This window comes from Alligator sinensis, unplaced genomic scaffold (genome assembly GCF_000455745.1).
Source record: "Alligator sinensis unplaced genomic scaffold, ASM45574v1 scaffold766_1, whole genome shotgun sequence".
Taxonomy (NCBI): Eukaryota; Metazoa; Chordata; order Crocodylia; family Alligatoridae; genus Alligator; species Alligator sinensis.
Window position 1 is genome coordinate 382,017 of NW_005842390.1, and position 7,335 is coordinate 389,351.

Sequence of the window (7,335 nt, forward strand, 5' to 3'; positions counted from 1 at the left end):
GTGGATCTATTGCACTTCTAAGGGTCCCTGAACTATGTTATTAAAGCACAGAACAAAGCAAATGAGATCTTTCTGGCTATTGAATATTGTGGATCCCCTAGTCTCCCCAAGAGGTTTCATCTCTTTCCCAAGCATGAAGTGTGCTGTGTTCATGGGTGGACATTTCTCTGAGTTTGCTAATGGTGAGGAAGCTTCAGCCCTAGGCAAGTCATCCACCTCCTCCAAAAGACTTGTTCTGTAGTCAAGCACGCCCCAGTGAGAAGGCTTTGGTGATGACCTACACATCCCAGTGTTGTTCTCCCATTGCTCTGGTTGTGCAGTTCCCTCTTGGTCTGGGACAGAACAGACTTGCTGGATCATGAAAGCCAACCAGAAGTATGTTAGGAACTGATGAGGAGGACAGATTGGTCAGTAATTTACCAACCTGTCCTAGAATATCCCTGCTTCGGGCAAGAGGGTGACATTTGAGACACATTGCCAGGTCTATGTGGGTGAGGCAGGTCAAGATTAGCCAGGGGCCACCACCAGTCAGGGCTGACTAGACACAGCAAAATTTCCAGCTGAGCGTTAGGCCAGCTGCATCGGGGCCATCTCCAGGGATCCAATGCTGTGGTGATGCATTTCAATGGATCTAATGAGCTGCTGGCTAGGGCATGATGAACCCAGGGAGCGGGAACATTGCATGCTGCCTTTTGCCTGCTTGCAGTGCTTAAAGGTGTAAATTTGGTCTTTGCTGGCATAGCACTTGGTGGGCCCTTCTTTTGTCATGGGAGGAAGCTCTGTAATCATCACTCACACCTGTACAAAGCTCCTGGGCAGGCCTGAATGGTTGGGGCCATCAGGGACTCTTAAATGTCCCAGGCTGCTGATTGTAGAAGGGTCCCTGGTAAAAAGATAGATCCTGCTCTGTTGGGGAAGTGCCTACACCAGGCCTCCAGATACCTGGCAGGGGAGATACCATCATGAGGAGGGTTTTGGTTCAGGTGGTTTTACTTACCTGGTAGGGGAGACTTGGTGTAGTTAGAGGGTGGAGACCTGCCCATTGCACTGCAGGCAGTCCCCTGTAAATGCCTCCAAATGTGGGCATCTCGGCTACACAATTTATAATGATGGGGGACCTCTCTTGGGTTTTTCCTTTAACTTGTTCCTTCGGACTTTTGGCTCCGGGCAAGGGAGACTAGCGGGTATCTGCACTCCAAGGCCTCTGGGCTTGGGGCTTGCACTTAGGATGCCTGCCATGGATGTGGAAGTATCTGAAGCCTCAGGCTGAGGAGTCTGCAAGGGAGGATGCTTGCTGGTGGCAGCTCCAGGCAGACTTGAATGATTGAACTCTGCTCATTCAATAGAATTTGGAACTGACTTGGCCTGTGACACAAAACAAGCCCCGTGGTGCTCCCCACCTCAGCAGTTTTTCAGGCCCTGAAGTCTCTTGGCCTTGATGAGACTTGAATTTTTATTGCTAAAAAAAAAAAGAGGGGGAATGCAGAGCTTTTGGTAATGATCCCTTTAGCCCTGTGGGGCTGATGTGAGCATGCCTCCCTCCACCATGGGACTGAGCTCCACACATAACCCGCTCACACCGGCTGTTTCCATTCCAAAACACCAGCGGAGGAGGAGAAGCACAACAGCACGGTGCTTACACGTCTGACTGAGGATGGGGGAACCAAGGGCTCAGTGCTCGGCTCTGCCTGAGGAAGTTCAGAGCCCCCTCTCCTGGTAGGGGCAGGGGGGCTGACCATCAGGCTTCTGGTTAGTTGGGAGGCTGAAGGAGGGGCATTTTCCAGTGCTGCTCTTGAGGCTATGCACTTGGGAAAAAGGAATGGAAAGTTCATGGGGACTGAGAGCAAGCAGGAGGGAGCACAGCACTGTAGCCTCATGGTCAGAGCTCTCCTTCAGGGTGGAGGGATAGCTGAGGTCTGGCCCCTGCATGTGTATTTGCTGTTAAATAGTCATTGCATAAATACATAAGCAGTCCTTGGAATATAGTTCTGTTCTGACCTCCTACCACAGCGCACCCAGGAGAGTACCCCAACCAGGACACTCTACAGACATGCTCCCTCTTATGTGCTCCCTCTCTGGCCCAGTGAGTCTGAGCTCTTTACTGTATGGGGGCTTACCTGGCAGGGGAGATGCCATGATGATGGTGTTGGTCCAGGTGGTTTTACTGCAGCTGGTACGTGTGATGGGACATGGGGGGAGCCCTGCAGACTGAGCCCCTTCCTCCCCCCAGTGGGAAGCCTGCAGACTAGACCTATAAAGGAGATGCTCCAGTGTGGCCAAAGGCTGGATTCAGCCCTGACTGGGCTCAGTCCAACCTAAGGCCTATGTATGACCAAATGTTAAGGGGTCCATGGAGGTGCCATAGCCCCATTCTAGGCTTCTACATGGGAGATTTTCTCCACCCCCAGGCAGCCGCTTCTGGGGAGAGGGGTCGGGGGACCTCTTTGAAGCTTCAGGCCTGTTTCTCCTGGGGGTCAGAGCAAGAAACCCACTGTTGCCTTCACTCTCCATCAGTCGGCCTGAGCACTGAACACTGGCTTTCTCTCTCCATTCAGGGTACGCTCCTCCTGTGCAGGGATCAGGGTGTTGGCAGGTGTCTGGGCTAGGCCTGCTTTAGGACCAAGTAGAGGAGCTGGGTGCCCAGTGCAGCCTGCCTCAGCAGAGCCGTTTCGTTAACAAACATCCGCAGTGCTGTTAGTTCAGAGGGGGAGAGCTGAGCAAACAGCATCTTCCCAGGCAGCTGTAAATAATCAACCGAAGCTCTCCACTAATCTCAGTTTACAAGGGAGTTCCCTCCAGCAAACAGGGGCACTGGGCCTGTGGAGCTCAGCTGCCACCTCATCAATGGCCTAGGTGCTGGCATGTCTGGCAGATTTGTAGCGGTCAGTCTTGGACCCTCTGAGCCTCTTGACGTCAGCCAGGGAGGGGGGCAGTCTCCCCGCTGAGCAAACATTTCCAGTTTCCCAGGAGAGGGCTGGAGGCGGCGGGCAGGGAGCCAGTGACATTAAGTAAGTAGCAAAGGGCAGTGTGCACCTTGGCTCTGACATTGTGTGACAGAGACTTGGAAATAATGAAAGATGGGCAGACAAGCCTGCAGCGGCTCAGAGAGTCACACTGAGGGGCCAAGCCTGATTCCCCTTCCCCTGCTCTTCCTTTTCACTGCTGCTAGGTCAGAAAGGAGACTGAATGGAGAGGCAATGGACTCCATATTGCCAGACACACTAGTCCTGACACTGGCTGTCCAGTGATGCTGGCCCAGGAGGTTTGCGATGCTGGCCACCACCTCGGGGGCAGAGTTTGTCTGGCCAGGCTTCATAGCTGTCCCAGCTACAAATATAGGAATAAGACCTCTGTGCACAAGGGACCATGTGAACAAATATTAGCACAAGGAGAAGTAGCTAGCTAGAGCTGGGAGACAGCTCAGGTCAGCTCTGTCCCATTGCCAAAGGTTTCCATGGGGAAGCAATGGGGGATAGCTGGCACCATGGGAAGATCTAGGATTTGAAAAGGGGAGGGCAGGTGGTGTGGTGCATCATCACATACAACACAATACAAGTTTTTCTCCAGTTAAAGTCGATGCTTCAAGTGGAGACTTCATAGATTTCATAGACGTTAGGGCTGGAAGGGACCTCAGAAGATCATCGAGTCCAGCCCCCTGCCCCAGGGGCAGGAAGTCAGCTAGGGTCAAAGGATCCCAGCAACATAAGTGTCCAAATGTTTCTTAAAAGAGTCCAGAGTAGGTGCCTGCACCACCTCTGGGGGGAGTCTATTCCAGGCCTTGGGGGCTCGGGCAGTAAAGAAGTTTTTCGTTATGTCCAGCCTAAAACGTTCTTGGAGGAGTTTGTGACCATTGGACCTTGTCATCCCTTGGGGCGCTCTGGTGAACAGGTGTTTCCCCAGATCCTGATGCACACCCCTTATATACTTATAGGTAGCCACCAGGTCACCCCCGAACCTGCACTTTTCCAGGCTGAAGAGTCCCATGGCTCTCAGCCTCTCCTCATAAGGCTTTCTCTTGCCCTTGGATCATGCGGATGGCTCTCCTCCAGACTCTCTCAAGCTTCTCCACTCTCTCAAGTGGACTTGATGCTTTACTAATATGCTGGGGGCCCAGTACCATATTATTTAGTTTAAGATCAACACAAACCCAAGCACAACTTTATTTGGATGTGTACTAATTTACTAGATAATATGTTAAGTTAAAAAAACACAACAAACTAGACAAAATAGTCTAAGATATGGCTTTATTAGTCCCGTAGCCACTACAGTTAAATGTACACCTCTTTCTCAGATTCATAAAATAAAGTCTAGCTTCCTGGAGCATCTTGATAGTATATCCCAACACTTCACCATCAGTCATTTGTGATGCCACATCTGGAGTACTGTGTCCAGTTTTGATCCCCTCCACTATAGAAAGGATGTGGACAAGTTGGAGTCCAGCGAAGGGCAACAAAAATGGTTCGGAGGCTGGGGCACATGACTTCTGAGGAGAGGCTGAGGGAACTGGGTTTATTTAGTCTGGAGAAGAGAAGACTGAGAGGGGATTGAATAGCAGCCTTCAACTGCCTGAAGGGAGGTTCTCCAAAGAGGATGAAGCTAGACCAGGGGTGGGCAATTATTTCAGGCGGAGGGCCGCTTACCCAGTTTTAGCAAGCTGCCCAGGGCCGCATGGGTAGACCTGCCTGTTGATAGGTGCCCCGCTCCCTGATCACCATCTTGGGACCAATGTCTCAGGGCCAGCGCTGGTGGGGCTCAGAGCGGGGCGCAGGCTGGCAGGGGTCTGTGGAGCTGGGTTGGGCTGCATGAGAGGGGGGAGCTGGCCTGGCTCCATAGAGCCCCTGCCAGCTGGGACCCCGTACCCCTGCCTCCCTGCTCTGGGCCCTGCCAGCGCTGGCCCCAGGACAACGGTGTGGGCCCCGTGCTCCTGCTCACTCCCAGTGCCCCTCACCCCCATGGTACAGGTGGGGGGCAGCATGCAGCCCTGACCCCCCGCTCCCCGGCAGGGAATGAGCTGGTGCTGAGTGTGGGAGAAAAGCAGCCTCTCCCCCACCCCGTGGTCAGCGCTCCCTGCTGCACCTGCGAGGGGCTGTCCTGAGCACACACAGGCAGCCCCACACGGGCTGTGAGTGGCTGCAGTGCAGGGCGCCGGCCACGGGGCGGGCGAGGGGCCTTTTTTCCCCCATGCTCAGTCTGCCACCGCTGCCTCTGGGCTGCCTAGTATGCGAGCTCCAGGCGGGTAGCAGCAGCAAACACTGCCCACCACGGCAGCTGCTGCCGCCGCCCCGATGGCCAGCCCAGAGCCAGCGTGGGGCCCAGGCTGGCAGTGCAGGCAGGTTACAAGCCGGTGCTGAGCACGGGAAAAGCAACCCCTCACCCGCCCTGTGCCTGTCGCCTTGCGCTGCAGCCAGTCACAACCCATGTGGGGCTGCCTGTGCCTGCTCAGGACGACCCCACGTGTGCTGCGAGTGGCTGCAGCACGGGGCGCCAGCCATGGGGTGGGGGAGGGGCTGCTTTTCCCTGGGCTCCTCCCCTGCCCTCCCCCTCCACCCCTTACCTGAGGTTCTGGCACCACCGGAGCAGCTACATGGTCCCGGGCCAGAAGCCCCTGCTGGGGCTTCCAGCTGGTGGGGTGAGGCCGGGTGAGCCCTTCTGCTGCAGGCGCCCACCAGGCTTCCCCTGGGTCCTACTGACTCTGGTCATTTTTGACAGGAACCAAAGACAGATAAATATTAATTTTCCAAATTTTTTAGGGGCCCTGCGGGCCAGATAGAATGGCCTCGCAGGCCATATCCAGCCTGCAAGCTGTATTTTCCCACCCCTGAGCTAGACTGTTCTCAGTGGTGGCAGATGACAGAACAAGGAGCAATGGTCTCAAGTTGCAGCAAGGCTTAGGTTGGATATTAGGAAAAACTTTCTCACTAGGAGGGTAGTAAAACACTGGAACAGGTTACTCAGACGTTGAGCAGTCTCCATCCTTGAAGGTTTTTATTAAGGCCTGGCTCGACAAAGCCTTGGCTGGAATGATCTAGTTGGAGATGGTCCTGCTTTGAGCCAGGGGTTGGACTACGTGACCTCCTAAGGTCCTTTCCAACCCTAATTTTCTATAATTCTATGATTTGCAAACCTGAGTTAATGTTCACCTGAGTTAATATTACCACACCTGAGTTAAGGCTTTTAGTGAGAACTAAAAATATTCGGCAGGGCTGTGAAATACAAGAGACATCTTACTAGGGATGGCTAACAGGCAGCAAAATTGAAAAAGAAAGTTTTATTAATGGAACATCAGGACTTTTAAATAGGAAAGAGCGTCATTAACGCCTGTGGAGCAAAGAGAAATTAGCAGGGTAGACTATACTGAGCCATGAAGTCAACTGACTCCCTCAGCACTGCCTGAATAGAAATGCTGCTGTCCCTCCCAGGCAGTTGATTTTAAAGCTTGTATAGAGAAGGAATTTAAAAAAAAAAAGGGGGGTGCAGTTACATCACTGCACGGCCACTGGATCCCCCCCTGCCAGGGGCCATCACTTTCTAATGGGGCAAATCCCTATGGCTGCCCAGAAAAAGTTGCCTGATAACAACATGGGTATTTAGCAAGAGTTGGTCTTTGGATCTCTGGGAACTGGGCCTTTTTAGGGACCCTCCAAAATCATGTGCCCATCTTGGAAATCTGGACCCATTTATTGATTCTATTAATTTCTATCAAAGTGCTTAAACACAAAGCATAGAATTGCAGAAATATAGGGCTTTTAGGGCAGTAGCATAATATGGGGTAAGTGAGCAGGACACATGTCCCAGGTACTGCCTAAGAGGAGGGGAACCAGAAGGTCTGGGCGGAGGGGCCTTACCCTGGGGCTACTGCTTGCTTTCCTGCTGCCTGCCTCTATGATGTGCATTGTGGGCACAGACCGTGGGTCTCATGGAGGGCAAGGATTTTGGGAAGCTTTGTACTATAGAGCAGCAGCATGAATGATGTGTGCCGCCTGAAGCTGGTGGGGTGGCACGGCGACCACCTGCAGGCAGCAGCGGCGACAAGCAGAGAGCTCCCATAGGCAGCCACGGTGCTGTTGGATGGGAAGCGCCTGCAGATGCCACCAGTGGTGTTGGCAGTGGAGTGGGGTGGCAAGCAGCGACAGCCCGCAGGCGCCGCCGGCAGTGTCAGCAGCGCTTCTTTCCACTTCTTTCCACACTATGCCCCTGTGGCAGAGCCCTCACAAGATCATCTAGTCCAGTGTTTCTCAACCAGTGGGTCACAACCCAAAAGCGGGTCACAAGAATATATACGAAAAGGTGGTGAGCAAACTTTAAAAATGGATCAACACACTTTAAAAATGAATT

The 7,335-nt window shown here is 53.2% G+C and overlaps 1 pseudogene; it reads left to right on the forward strand.

The window, feature by feature from the left end:
* The first annotated feature begins 989 nt into the window (after positions 1-989).
* Positions 990-1,138, forward strand: LOC112551246 (annotated as a pseudogene).
* Positions 1,139-7,335: the final 6,197 nt, after the last annotated feature.